This window comes from Rattus rattus, chromosome 9 (genome assembly GCF_011064425.1).
Source record: "Rattus rattus isolate New Zealand chromosome 9, Rrattus_CSIRO_v1, whole genome shotgun sequence".
NCBI classification, from domain to species: Eukaryota; Metazoa; Chordata; class Mammalia; order Rodentia; family Muridae; genus Rattus; species Rattus rattus.
The window spans coordinates 612,442-628,567 of record NC_046162.1 but is presented as its reverse complement, the minus strand read 5'-3'; positions in this window follow the sequence as shown (position 1 = coordinate 628,567).

Genomic DNA, 16,126 nt, shown 5'->3' with positions numbered 1-16,126 from the left:
GTACACTTTCTCATGTTTCTTTTTGGAGGCACTCAGAGCTATGAGTTTTCCTCAGCACTGCTTTCATGTGTTCCGTAAGTCCATGTATGTTGTGGCTTCATTTTCATTAAATTCTAAAAACTCTTTAATTTCCTTATTTCTTCCTTGACCAAGTTATTTTTGAGTAGAATGTTATTCAACTTTCATGTATATGTCGGCTTTCTGCCATTTTTGTTATTGTAGACCAGCCTTAATACGTGGCGATCTGATAAAATGCATGGGATTATTTCAAACTTCTTGCATCTGTTGAGGCCTGTTTTGTGACCGATTATGTGGTCAGTTTTGGAGAAGGTACCATGAGTTGCTGAGAATAAGGCATTTTTTTTGTTTTAATATGAAATTTTCTATTAAATATATTAAGTCCATTTGGTTCATATCTTCTGTTATTTTCCCTATGTCTCTGTTTAATTTCTGTTTCCGTGATCTGTCCATTGGTGAGAGTGGGGTGTTGAAATCTCCTATTATTATCGTGTGAGGTGCAATGTGTGCTTTGAGCTTTAGTAAGGTTTCTCTTATGAATGTAGGTGCCCATGTATTTGGAGTGTATATATTCAGGATTGAGAGTTTATCTTAGTGGATTTTACCTTTAATGAATATGAAGTGTCCTTCTTTTTCTTTTTTGGTGACTTTTGGTTGCAAGTTGATTTTATTCAATATTAGAATGGCTACTCCAGTTTGTTTCTTCAGACCGTTTGCTTGGAAAGTTGTTTTCCAGCAAATGTAGGTCTTTGTCACTGAGGTGTGTTTCCTGTATGCAGCGAAATGCTGGGTCCTCTTTTACATATCTAGTCTGTTAGTCTATGTCTTTTTATTGCGGAAATGAGTCCATTGATATATTAAGGGATAGTGATTGTTGCTTCCTGTTATTTTTGTTGTTAGAGGTGGTATTATGTTCTTGTGTCTCTCTTCTTTTGGTTTTGTTGCAAGGAGATTACTTTCTTGCTTTTTCTAGGGTATAGTTTCCCTTCTTGGGTTGGTGTTTTACATCTATTATCCTTCGTAGGGCTGGATTTGTAGAAAGATATTGTGTAAATTTGTTTTTTTCATGGAGTATCTTGGTTTCTCCATCTATGTTAATTGAGAGTTTTGCTGAACATAGTAGCCTGGACTGGCATTTATGTTTTCTTAGTGTCTATATGACATCTGCACACTATCCTTTGGCATTCATAATTTCTGGTGAGAAGTTTGGTGTAATTTTGATAGGTCTGCCCTTATATGTCACTTGACCTTTTCCCCTTGCTGTTTTCAAAATCCTTTCTTTGTTTTGTACACAGGAGGAATTATTTTCTGGTCCAATCTATCTGTAGTTCTGTTTGCTTTTTCTATGTTTATGGGCATTTTTTGAATAAAATAATCTCCCTTGGGCTGATTGTATGTATAGACTAGTCAAATCACAGAGAAAGAATTTACTACAGGTTTCCCAATAAGTAAAACACAAATAACCAACTAGACAGAGCCACCCTTCCTAGAACCCTTCTAGCATCTTATGTGGCTATTTGTAGCATCCTGACTATCTGTAGTATCCTGGCTATCTTTAGCATTCTGTCTGCCTTCTGTAGCATCATGGCTGTCTGTAGCATCATGGCTGTCTGTAGCATCATGGCTGTCTTTCGTAGCTTCCTCCTCTTTTATTTATCATCACTTCTAAGCAACTTTCTACAGCAGATTTCTGTTTGTCTGAAAATTTTTCAGTCTCAAAATCATTTGCAAACTCATTCCCATTTGCACTTTCTATCACCTATGCATTTTTCATATTTCTTTTTAATGTACAAAATTCTAACAAATGAGTTGTTACAGACGAGTGGATAGTTGTTTATACAGAGAAAGAAATTTTGTATAAAATTTCTGTACCATTCCTTTAAGAATTACATAATTATATGCTAATTATTTCTGAGACCTGCTGAATCATACAGCAGTGGAAACGTTTTTTAATTGGTAATAGGCACGGTGGTTGATTATTCCAACACCAAGATTTAACATCCAGTTGATAGTCAACAAACACAATCTAAGAGAATTGACTCAATATGGCTGAATCGAGACTCTGAGGCTTACTGTGTGCTCATTCATTATTATTGCTGTTTATTTATCTCATTGCCCATGACACTGAACTACATCTCAATCCAATGGATATGTATTCAAAAGAATTTTTTGAAAACTCTATATGTCAGCATTGTTTTTGCTTCTTTCCTGTCCCTTTGTCTTGTGTGCGTGTGTGTGTGTGTGCATGTGCTTGCGTGCCAATGGCTGAGTTCAAAAATGACCAAACTATGTGGGAACTCAGCTCTGGAGGAAAAGGATGCTCTGTCTCTCAGCAATCCTTAACTGCCTATGGCTCTTCATCTAGGGGTGAGATACTGTGGGACTTCTCCTTCCACATTCACAGAAGCCTGGTATTGTCATCACGTAGGTCTTGCTGGAGGAATTGTATTGTGGAGACTTTGTGGATGAGTTGTCCTATCATGTCCAAGATGCTCAAGGACACTATGTAGCAGCAGACCTCCTGGCCCTCTGGTTCCTACAATTCATCCCCCAATTTTGTGACTTTCCTTGAGCCACAAATGCATTGCAGATGTATCAATTGTGGTTGAGCACTTCATGGTCAATTATTCTCTACAGTTTGACAAGGTGTGGGTCTCTGTATTTGTCTCCATCTGTTGAAAAAAGAAGGGTATTTTTTTGTTGTTGTTTTTGTTGTCATTTTGAAGACACTTGAGAACTACACTTCCCTGTGGATATGCAAATTCAGTATTTTATTTAGAATAAAGTTAACTTTTTTTTAAAAAAAAAGGAAAATGGCAGTAGTAAGTTCTCTAGGGTCTGACCTTTCTCATTATGGATACACACACACACACACACACACACACACACACACACACACACACACACACACACATATACAAGTTTGTAGGCATAGAAATCCTCTGTTGGTGACTCCCAAAAGTTCCATTATTTCACCTCTGTGGATATTTTGCAGGTCCAGTTATGGTTGTGCTTCTCAGGCTTTGCAGCTGGGTAGAAATACCATCTTCTCCTCTCCCTTGGCAGCCTGCACAGCATCCTCAGATACTGCAAAAGCTGGTCATTAAGGGGGAGGCCTCCAGGTCAGTTTTAGCTCTGTTCCTGTAAGTCTTCTGTCCCAAGTGTGCAGTGTCCGCTGTACAACCATGTAAGCATCATTCTCATCTCTTCATTTATTTTTAATCCTATGCATTTAAATATTAAAAAGACAACCAATTCGTGTAGGAAAATCACAGTGTCTCTGAATTTACAAAGTTTAGTATAGTCACTCAGTATATAATAGAAGACATTTTCTCATGCTGTTGACGTTATAAATAATACCACTTAGAAAGAAATCCTGATACATATCTGATTTCTTACATGAGTCCTGCTACATTTTATCTTACCTTTCCCAGAGTCTTGCTTTTTCTTCTGTGTATGACCGTTACAAATGTATTTCTCTATCTTTAGAAGACAGTATTGACATAAAATCTAGACATTAAAGTTTACTGGTGGGAAATAAAAGACAAAATAGAAAAAGTAAACAAAACCCTCGAATCTCTTTGGATTGTTGGATTTTCATTTTCTACATTGAGTTACTATTGTACATCATCCTCTTGAAATGACCATGGAGGAAAATGATAGAATTGGAAGTTCCATCTCTGCCTATCATGGTCTCCAGGACATTATTGACACTTATTTTAGACATCAATTGACATCTAGTAAGCTTTAAATTTTACCCCTGCTTGTGTGCCTGGCAGTAGCTATTTCACCAACCACATGGAGGAATGAACTAACAATGATATCTTTAGTTTTTTGAGTAAAAAATGAGGAAGCAAATTACAGAAGAGCAAAATGAACACTAAGTTGGTACTCTTTCCAGCCTCATCCAAAGCTGCCAAAACATGAAAACTGTACAGAAAAAGATTAAATTTTGTATTGATTCTTCATGAACTTTAGATCTCACTCATCTTTCTGGCCCTTATCTGCTCTCTGTCCCTTCAACCTCCCCACCAGTAGAAACTGAAAAACAAAAACAAAACAAACAAAAAAAAGCAACAAAAATATCTTGCTGAGGAAGCTGTAGGGTGTCAATGTGTCATGTAATATGTCCTTTTGTCATGTATCTTTACTTGCAAATGTTCCTAGAAATGAGTCATTGGTCTGGTTTCAGGCATCTGACTTCTGCCATATAGTCAGCACTTGATCCTCACTGGGATTCCTCTTGAATATTCCCTTGTTGTGCTACGCCATGGTGATCCTGCGGCTCTGGATATTTAGGACTGACCCCATTCATGGTCTCTAATTTCCATAAATGGGATATGTGTTGGGGTAAGCCAACTTAAAATCCTAGTCTGGTTGGTAGCTGATGTCATCATCCCAACAAGCTCTCTTGCATTCACAACCAGCACCAGAACCAGTTCTCCAGCACTGCCCCAGATAGCTCACCCAAGGGCCATGGATAACAAGGGGCAGGGCCAGATCTCTCTTTCTTATAACCTAGGGTCCATCTCACCCACCTGGAAGACAAGGGCTAGGACCAGCTCTTCTGCTCTTGCTCTCACGCCCCTGGGCCAGATCACTTGACCACCTTCCTACCATGGTCAGCTCTACTATGCTATCCAGGCAAGTTTTATGGCCTTTTTTCCCAAGTGCTGCAGCCAGTGAGGAGTGGGGTCAGCTTTGAGCAGCCCTTGAACATCAACAATGATCGCAGGCAACAGTCCAGATGAGGATGTCCACATAACCTTTGGTGGTAACATGGACCATGGACATCTATACAGACCCTTGCTGCTGAATAGCTGTGGACTCAGACATGGTCCTTAGCAGCAGCACAGGCTGGGACTTCACCATCACCTTGGGTGCAGAACCAGCTACTCACATCAGGCTGTCTGTCCCCCATGACACTCTCATCTCCAGATCTTCCTCTCTTCTTGGTACTCAAATTGTTCCACTTCTGTTGCTCTCTCTTCTCTCTGCCACACACACTTGCACTTCTTGCTCCCTCAGCAGCAGGCCACATGGCAAGCAAGTCTCTGGGTGTCTTTACCTACCAGCATCTCTCAGAACAAGTTTTAATATAGAAATGTTGACCTAAAGGGAAAGGATTTTCGATTGATTATAAAAGAAATTTCTCCATCTTTGCAATAGTTTAACCTAGTGTGGAGGTAATAAGACTCAAGAACTTATACAAAAAGTAGTTGGAGAACCCATTTGGTAGAGAATTTGTTTCAGATATTGAAAGCCATGTGCCTAATGTGTAATAATGAGGAGGTGGGAAGGGACTATTCAGAAATAAGTGGCTTATATTCATCCACTGCTCTGGTTCTTAAACATTCTGATCTCTCTTCTGTAATAATTCATGAGTCTTGGGAATAGGGCGGGCATTTGTATAGGTGTCCCATTTACGCTTGATTATTCCTCAGTCTCCTATTTTATGCACCTTGAACAGCTGCATGTCTTTGTGTTAATTACCATCCACTGCAAACAGAAGCTTCTCTGATAAGGAATGAGAGGTGAGTTATTCTTTTCACATATCAGTAAGTCATTAGGAGTCATTTTAATACTATGTCCATTAAGTAGAATAGTAATGGTGAGTTTCCCCCCAAAGATCTATCACTTGTCTAGTCATGGGACCTTTTCTCAGTAACGGTGCTAGGTATGGGGTTCATCTTGTACAGTGGAACTTCAACTAAACCAGAAAGTGGTTGTTTATATCTATGATATTTGTGCCATTACTGTAGCAGTGAACATAGCTTTCAGGCTTCATGGCTGGTCAGACTGATAGTTACTCTCTCCTCTAATACCTTGCATGGCACTTTCAGCACAATAAAGCAAGGCAGTAGAAATGATGCTTCCAGGTCAGTACCAGGTTTATAACTACATGTTCGATGCTGCAAGAATGTGGTGTCTTTAGCAGTACAGTCTTACCATCAAGTTCTGAAGGGTAACTTTCTAGTTAGGCTTTGATTGTTTTGCTAAAAAACATGACTGGAAGCAATATCAAGAAGAAAGGGATTATTTCAACTTTTAATTGTAGACAATCACGAAAAGAAGTCAGCATGGACTCAAGGCATGGATCTGGAGTCAGAAACTGAAGCAGTGACCATGGAAGAACACTATTTGTCAGCTTGCTTTCCTTGGCTTCCTTAGCCTGCTTTTTATATATCCCCTGCCCAGGACAGGTATTGCCACAATACCTGGGCTGAACCTTTCTACATGAATCACTTGTCAGGACAATATCCCATGGAAGAGCCTACAAGCCAGTCTTATGGAAATATTTTATTGACTAAGAGTCTTTCTTCCCAAACAAGTCTAGTTTTATGTCATGTTGACAAAAGCTGATCAGCAGAATTGCCCTATGTATCAACTTGATACACAAACGCATCACTTATTAAACTACAATCTTCCCTTTCTGATTATTCCCAAGATTTTAAATTAACATCAGAAAATAAAACAAAATAGATCCTTAAAGGTTTATAGCCTTTTAGAAATTTATTGTTTAAAATAACCAAGATCTCTTTGAAGGTCCAAAGTCTCTCAACTGTGTAAAAACCAAAAACAAGCTAAATACTGTCTTATTCCAAGAGGAAAAACCCAGGGCATGATTAAAATCCAATACAAGACCAAATTTCAACAATGTCAGAAGTTTAGTGCTTGATCCCCGAGATCAGTTCACAATCCTTGAGGCTCCATAAGCACTGAGTGGTTCCACTTCTTCATCGCTGTCACCTGAATGCTGTTCATACACCTTGTCCCCCAGGCTCAGGATGGCTCTACTTTGTAGCTCCTGTTATGCTTTGGGGACATCCCACCATACTAGCATCTCCACAGGGCACGTCTCCACAGGGCACGTCTTCACCAGTGGATTCCTGGTCTCTCTTCAGGGACTCTGACACATGGTGCCAAACTTTCTTCTTGGATTCCTTCAATCCTGGGGTCACCACTGCACCATCACCAATAGCCTACTTTGGCTTCTCCAGGTAACAAACCATGTTTTCTCTATGTACCTACCGATCGTGTTGCCAAACCAGTACAACCAGTACCATGTGAGAAACTCTTACAAGTTACCAAGTTCAACTACCAGCATAAAATTTAGCCTTGACTTCCTCTGGACCACAGCTTCTGTGTGGTAACCCTAAGGAAAGACATTCAAAAGATTTCACCTCAATGGAGTTGGTACTAATCATTGTCCCAGCTGACCAAACCACATAATCTCAGTTAAAATATCACATTAACAAACTGATAAAATCTTGAAGAACTCTCTAACTTCCTTCTAAATGTTCACAAGCCAGTCTTCCATTGTTTGAATAGCTTTTATTATCTTTGTTTTCTCAATTGCTAATTAAGCTCTGAGCACTCAATGATTTTCTTAGCTCAAACTTTATGAACACACAGCAACCTTCCCCAAACCCATAGGATCAATTCTGTGACAGCATCCTAGTTAGATTTCTATTGTTATAAAGATAATGAACAAAAGCAACTTGGGCAAGAAAGGGCTTATTTCACCTTATAGCAATAGTGTATCAAGGAAATCAAAGCAACATCTCAAGGCAGAACACTGGGGCAGAAACACAAGAAGAGAGATGCTACTTACTGGCTGGCTTGTCTTCCATGGATTTCTCAACCTGTTTTCTTATACAATTCAGGGCCACCTGCCTAGGGGAGGCACTGCCCACAGTGAACTAAACCCTTCCACATCAGTCATTAATCAAGACAATGCCCCCATAGACTAGCCTATAGGTCACTCTTATGGAGATAGTTTCTGGATTAAGGTAAGTTTATGTCAGGTTGACAAAAAACAGGCGGCAGTCTATATACCCTTTTACAGTGGGGAACACAGAAGAGTTTGTGGAAATCTTAGAGGGATAATAATGATCTTATCAGTGATGAATGTGTCCGAATTACACTGAACTGTAAGTTTAATGTTTTGTCTCTGGTTGTTTTCTCCATGAAAGTCATTTAATGATTTAGGTCATAAAATTTCAGTCAGATTGGAGGTGATTGTGTTTCTCTTTGGAGAAAGTTTAAAAAGACGAGGCAGCTTTAGGAAAAAAAAACCTTTTCATTTGTTTGTCTTATGTCCTGATAAAAAAATCATTCTTTTTTTTTTTCTTTTGAGTTAAGTTGGGAGTGACGGCATGTACTCATACACACACCACTCATAATGTCAAGTTATGTGTAAGTTGTCAAGAATAACTGCAACTTGGTGCATTTGCTTCATTTAATGAACTAATCATCATAGCTAAACTAAACTGTAGATTATTGGCTATTTGACTCATTGCCTGTATGCCTTGACCCAACAGGAAAGGAAGTCTATCACATTTAGCCAGCCTGGAAAAATATTATCATTTGAAATTTGAAATGTTATTTCTATCGAATGCATATTTGTTTTTTGAGCAGATGATTACCTATGTTGTATGGAATGTTTATTTCTCAAACATCATAGAAATGTTAGCTAGTATCTTTTGCCCACAGTGGCTGGGACATGTCAATATCTAGTAATAATTAAGGTTTTCTATTATGGAATAACAACTCAAGTTTATCAACACGCTTCCTGAATTTGTTGAGCAGTTCTATCAAATGTGACTAGCTTTCCTGTTCTGTCATCTGCGAAGGTCTTGAGGAAAGTTGTCCAGTTGTTTGTCTTTGGGAGTCTGGTTCTGCACAGCACTCTCGGTGGCCTCCTGTAAGTGGCATCTGGCTCTCATTAACAGCTCTGCAGTGCAGAACAGGCAAGCATAACACACATTGGGACTTAGTTATCCGTTGCCCCCACTTTCCAAGCAGGTGTTCTTCCCACAGAGGACGTATCCTTGGAACTTGGTTTTAACCACAGAAGAGTTACAGGGAACACGAGGTCTCTTTTGAGAGCACTAATTAGCTTAAAATCATAGTACCCCAATTCAACCACAAATATACAATGCTGCTCTGAAAGAGGTAAACGGGGTTCAAATCCTCTTAGGGAGAAAAAAAGAAACAATTATCTGACATGAAAAGTTGCACACAATACTAATGAGAGGAATGACGATTGAAGATTTGTTTTTGTTTTTGTTTTTTTAAATATTCAGGTCTTCACGGGTAATTTTTCTCATGGGGACCTGCAGTATTTTAATCGATGAGATTCGCAGAATAATCACACTGAGAACATATACCATTGAAAAGGAAAGCATTTGTTGCATTTCCTTGAGACAAGAGGGTTCACTTCGGGAAGGGCCACATTAAGGAAGAGTAGGATGAAGAAGTCAGAAGCCAGGGGTGCAGGAGAAGTCACAGTCAAGTCTCTTCTCCCTCCTACTGAGAGTTCTGATGGAAAGGCGGACAGCAGCGGGAGGGGTCCAGAACCAGCTAGTCTGACTAGTTCTACTGCTGTCATCTCCATTTGCCATGTTTTCGATCCCGGGAAGATACAAGGTAGAGGGCCTACCGCGTTAGTGTACGTGCTGTGAGAACTGGATGTGGATGCGTTTGGGGCTAAAGGTGCCTCATTGTTTGATTCCGAGTAAAAGACATGTTCGTAAGTAAATTGTTTACTGTGCTTTATGTTTCCTTTCCCCGAGAGAGGCAGTGTTTCTAGGTCTGCAAGGCTCCCAAGTGCCAGGGATCCAGGAATGCAGACTGCTGTGTGGATTAAAATAGGTTTAAATGACCACACATAGGTTGGTTCAATAAGCTAGGGCATAAGTACACAGAGCAGGCTCCGAGGGGGTCAGAAGAGTAAGAGCCTCTGTGACTCCATGTGGTAGGAATTTTGACAATTTAGCTGAACTCTTTACTCTTCGTTTTCTCATGAGTAGGATAATCATTATTGTAAAGGGAAAAAGATCAGCTAGTCTTTGTGAAGTACTGAGAAAAATGCCCAGCATACACATGTTATAGATGCCAGATATTATCACCTACTGTGCTTTTTGGATCATGGTTGTTTATATAGTTGATAATGTGAAGAAATTAGATTATAGGTCAGTATAGTGACAAGTGTATGTGTGTGTGTATGTGTGTGTGTGTGTGTGTGTGTGTATGTAACAATTTCCAAATATGTATATATACCTGATTCGGTTATGATCCAAATAAACAGAGATTGATATTTAAATGTAATGCTAATATTAAATGTAACGGTCTCAAGGGTGACTCGAAGAACTTCACTTTTATTTCACATAATTTTTCAAATTCTACCTTTCTGTACAGGACTTGTATACAAATCTTTTTAGAAAAATGTTTAGAAAATGCATTGCATTTTTATAAATAGAACAATGAAATTATTTTGATTATTTGAACAATTTATGAGCAAACAGTTTTCAAATAAAGAAGAAAGATAAATTTTACATAAAACATACCCATTGCTTATTGATAATATAATAAAAACATTTGTGATCAGATATTTTATTGATGCAGATATCAGAATCAGAAACACCTAAAAATTGCATGCACTATAGTGGTTTCCATAAAGTAATCTTTAAAAATTGTATCTTGAGATTATAATGCAATTATATCTTTTCTCCCTCCCTTGCCACATAACCTCCTGCCCTATTCCCTTACAAATTCATGGCATCTTATTTTAAATTCTCTCTCTCTGTCTCTGTCTGTCTCTCTGTCTCTGTCTGTCTGTCTGTCTGTCTGTCTGTCTCTATCTATCTATCTCTCTATCTCTCTCTCTATCTATCTATCTATCTATCTATCTATCTCTATCTCTCCGTGTGTGTGGCGGTGTTGTGTGTGTCCATGTGTATACTTTCCTGAGTATAAAAAAACAATTCGCTTAGTCCAGATCTTACTTGTATACTTATAGGATAACATTTATAGGAAGCCACAACTTATCAAAATACAAAGCTGTGAATACTCTTACAGGATACAAGAACACAACTGCATCCAAGGCTCAAGCATCATTGCTGAAGAGGGAGTGATAAAAGCCAGGGGAGCAGGAAAATTTCTGTGAAAGTGCATCTCCTAGAAATGTCAGAGAAGCTACTCCCATGTAGTCTCACAGTCATGGCTGACTAGACATGATCTGAACAAGGACCACATTGCAGACATACTAACATAGAGGGGAACGCTCATGAGACTTCCACTGTAGACAATGAAGTACAGGCAATCGAGTAATGCTAAGAGAGTGAGAAACAGTCCTCCCACAGGGAATGGCACACCACCTAACTAGCCAATACCAAGTGGTCAGTCAATTGAATATTCTTCCAGGGGTCAAAGTAAAAAATTTGTGTATATTTGTTTCATAAGACATGTTGAAGAAGTCACTGTTGTTTTTTTCCAATTAGTCCTTCTTAACTATATATACTTAACAATAGTGTGAGGTTTGTCACAATCATACTTTATTCTGCTAATCTGAAATGCGTTTGTAATATACCCCACTCATGTGCTGTTTAGTAAATATCACATATTTCAGTAGTAATAAATATCATCATATTTTATCACCAGCATCAGCTTTATGGCTGTAACTCTACATGTCACAACAGCTATCACTAATTAATGACAACATGTGAAGAGTTTCCTGGTTTATTAACAATGTAAAAATTCATAACATAGAATGTGATCTAATATATTTTATTTCTACATATACTATAGACATTGTTTTAATAAGTCATTATCCTTTTAACGATAAAGTTAAATTTACATGTTCATGTAAATAAAAAACCTATATAATATTTGCTCATACTTTTGTACTACCTAGTTATTTACTGAGTCCTTCTGGAGCTTATGTCAGTGTGGTAGGCAGTGCAGGGAGCCTAGGGAGGAATTTTCTCAGCTTCTGTCACCCTGAAAAGCTCTATTGTTTGCCTTTGGGGAATATTTTCAAGTGATGGAGAATTCCACCTCACTTTAAAGATGCCATTACATGTTCTTGATCCTTCCGGTGTTGGGCGAGAAGCCAGTGACAGCCATAACTTTGTATGCACTCATTTTCTCTGGTTGCTTCTAAGACTTTCTTCTCTTTGTATTTGGTTTTCACTTGCTCTCTCTGCTGAAATGACTGAGATTCTTCTCCTTGCCCTTATGCAGTGTGGTTTACGGGTGTCTTTCTCAGCTTATGGATTGTCAGGATTCATTTCTTCGGAGAAATTTGAAGCCATAATTTCTTCCAGTTCAGTATATGTTTTATTTCTAAGGATTTTTTCTTTTAAAAAAACATGTCTGGGTGTCTTGCCTGCATACACATGTCTATGTTTCCCCATGCATGTCTGGTACCCACAAAAGCCAGAAGAGGACATTAGATAACCTGGAGCTGGAGTTACAGGTGGTTGTGAGCTGTCATGTGGATGCTCTGAGTCAAACTTGGATCCTCTGCAAGAGTAGTCAATGCGTGGAGTTGTAGAGCCATCTCTCTATCCTTCCTACTCCCCAGGAATATATTTTCTAACCTCTGGTATTGCAATTGGAGTTTTAGGGCAAAACATCAGTAGGCTAGACTTTCCTATCTATTCTGCCATGTTAATTAAATAGAGGAGAGACTGTAAAAAGCAGAGAAAGAATATCGCGCCATCTGCCATTCATCGCTTACTGTTCATGGAGACCAAGGTGACTGTAGGCATATCACTTGGGAGGTCTGGGGTAGGACTTGTTAAGGCCTGACTGATGGGCGCCTCCATTGCTCTCACCTTTATCTTTCAGCTTGGAGAAAGCAAAGAGATGGGCAAGCTGTCACCAGTTTTTAGCAGGCATTCATTGAGTCATTAGCAAGCCTGCTTGCAAAGTGACAGACCTAAAAGAGAAGAAGCAAAAGGAAGGCAGAGTATTGCGTTCTGCTACCATGGAGGTGCCAGGGAGGGGCCAGTGGTTTTCAGCACCAGCAGGGACCCAAGGAATGGACTCTTTGATGGAGGCCGACAGAATTCAAGTGTTCTGGCCCTTTTCTTCCTTTCATGTTGGTTTTCTATGGAGAATCTCTGCTGACAGTGATCTTCAAGTGATGTCAGTTTTGTCGAATTCTGATTCTGTGTTCTATCCTTCTAGACTTTTCATTCTCTTTGTTTATACAGTGTTTTTCCCCTCTGCTAAAATCTGTATTCATGCATGTCTCCTGCCTTTTCCTCTACATGTTTTCCGTGGTTCATTTTAAGCTCCTGATAATTACACCTGCGGAAAGATCTCTGCCATTGGTTCTTCTCTTTCACTGAAGGTCCATTGCTGGTTGCCTTTTCCATCCATTCTTATTTTTTTAATGACATACATACGTAAAGAAGAAGGAAACAAAAGTAAGTGTTATTATCCAGAACAGTTTTGCTCTTTTGTTTTTATACTTTAGTGAGGAGGACTACATCAGATTATTCTATATTCTATATTTGACCTCCATCTGGGATTCCATGCAGCTTTAGTTAAACACCTTTCAGTAATCGCTTAAAATGCTTTGAAGAACCTGCTGAAGATGCCCTTCTTTAGCAAGGCTTGAGACGAGAACTGGCAAGTGGCTGATAATCTCCTTAGCATTTGCTTCCACTCTCTGGCTTTCTGGGTCACTGCAGAGCTCTCTCTGGCTACTCCTGCTTTTCAGAGAAATCAGTCCTGAAGCTTAAATCTCAGACTTTCAGGTCCACTGCTGTACCCACATGAAGGAAGGGCGGTGAGTCTCAGAGGAGCAGCTCTCTGCCCTCCCCTCTGTGCTACAGAGCAGTTTTAGCAAATTTGTCTCTGGAACCTTCGTAATTCTCTCATTGTTCCTTTATGTGAAACTTGTATGTGAAATTTTATGAACTTCAACTTTTTCCCCTTTTTTTTCTTTTTATATACTCAGTTTCCAGAATGCTGCTGTGTAGCTATGGTGTTTTAGCTTGCCTACTTTTCTAGTTGTTTAGATGCTATGTCCTCTATTGCAATTTTCTACATTTTTATCATGACTATTTTGGGATGGAGCCTTCAAAGCTCAAGTTAATTTGAACTCCAGTGCTCTGGGACACTATAAAATTCATAGCCCACTTCATGAAATTTTGAGAAAAATATTAATCATATAAATTAGTCTATTCCCAGTCCCCTCCTTCATTTCATACCGTACTCTTTTTCTACACTCAGCCTTTATGGACCGCATTTTCTGTTTTAACACAGTTCTTTGTGGTGATGTGATTAACTGCCTTGAATGAGCAGCTCCTTCATGGCAGGCTTTCTCTGTGAGATAGACACACGTGACTTCTCGATCTTAAATCCAGGTTTACAATAAGACCCTTGAAAAACTCTTCCCATGTCTCAGAACTTGATGCAATTAAATACCCAGCACAGTCTCTACGCAGAATTTCATATGTTTTGCTTCAAATAATAGCCATAGAGGTGACCCGTATAAGTCAACTGCTGTAATCTATCCATACATATTTTCACAATATGTTTTCCTTGACTGAATTACCTTGAAACTGTTTGCCAAGATTCACAGCAACAAGAAAAATTGATCTGTCCTAGTCACTTTCTTTATATTTCACACATACATACACACATACACACACAAACACACACACAAACTCACACATACACACAAACACACACACAAACTCACACATACACACATACACACACTGTTTAATTTTGCTAATTAATGATTTATATTTTTATTTCCAATATTATTTTGTTCAACAGTGTAAGCTAGAATCATTTCAATCATTTGCAGGCTAAATCAAACATGGAACAGATAAATATATCTGTTTGTTGGTTTTGAAATGTTCTGTTGGAGAATTTACAATGTGGAAACCAGCTTCTGAAATATAATACCTAGATTTAATGACTAAAGTATATACAAGAAATAATTCTGTTTATCTGGGCAAAGTTACATAGCTAGGTATAAAAACGTGGGTGTTCTAGGAGAAAAATCGGGTCATATAATTCCACTCAATAAAACACCACTTGGCTAATTTTCAATAAATACTGAAAACAGAGTATTCATTTCTTTTGTAGACCTTGATAATGCAGACCTGGACAATATAACAATTCCAGTTTATAGTTTTAATATTTATCTTTATTTTTAATTTGTACAACAAGCTCTCTCTCTCTCTCTCTCTCTCTCTCTCTCTCTCTCTCTCTCTCTCTCTCTCTTTCTGTACATGTGTGAGTACAAGTGCCCACACTCCAGAAGAAGCTGGAGGTACAGGCAGTCATCCGTGCTAGTAATTGAAAATTTGGTCTCCTGAAGAGCAGCAAACACTCTTAACCACTGTCTCCAGCCCCACATGTGGGTATTTTTAGAACTTGGAGAACAATTGACAAACGTTTGAAATTTTACTACTTTCCTCGTGTTTGAACCGTACTGTTACTAATCAAATAGGCATTTGAATATATGTAATAAATGTATGGGTTTTAATCAGATTACAGTGCTTGGCTGATCAGAGATAGGGTATCTCCTACAATTAATATACTGATTTTTAATCCCTCAGTGTTTAGGAGAGGGAAGAACAATCCCATTCAGTTATGCTGAGTGGATCGTTTTAAGAGGAACGGCCTCCTAATGAAGCCTAGAATGAAACCAACCATGCCGTGCAGTCCAGGGAAATGGCTCACCAGGGGAAGTAGAACTTGTGGAAACATCTGGGTTGCGGCTTTGACACAAACAACCAAACATTGCTTTCCCAAGGAACAAACCTTCCCAAAGGAAACACCATTGGAGCTGTCTGTTTTTATTAATGGTCCTCACTGGTGAATCTCCGGTGATGATGGATCACCTCATTTAGGGAATGATGTGCTGGAAAATGCATTACTTTCAAGAATAAGGGAGTGGATTAATGCAAGTGTGTGTTGAAAGGAATGCAGAACTTACTCATGGTGTAGGCCGTTTTGGAGTGTCACCCGCCTGCAGGGCTGTTTAAGCAAGCACTCAAAATGGAAATGCACTTGGCATTTTTTGCGACTGGTTGTAATCAAACAACGTTAGGATATAGCTGATTTTTCAGAAAATGATTAAACCAACTTCTTACTCCTCTTTAACACTTGCAGAAGAAAAAAAAGAGATGAATAAAAGGTACGTTAATGAAAAGGACGTCGTAGATGAAAAAAAAAATACTGCCTAGGAACCATTGAAGAGGTTGATATCTCTCTCTCCAGCCTTCCCTCTCTTCCTTTGTCTGTCAAAATAGTCCCGGGCTGCATGCGTCGTCAGAGGAAAGTGTTCATC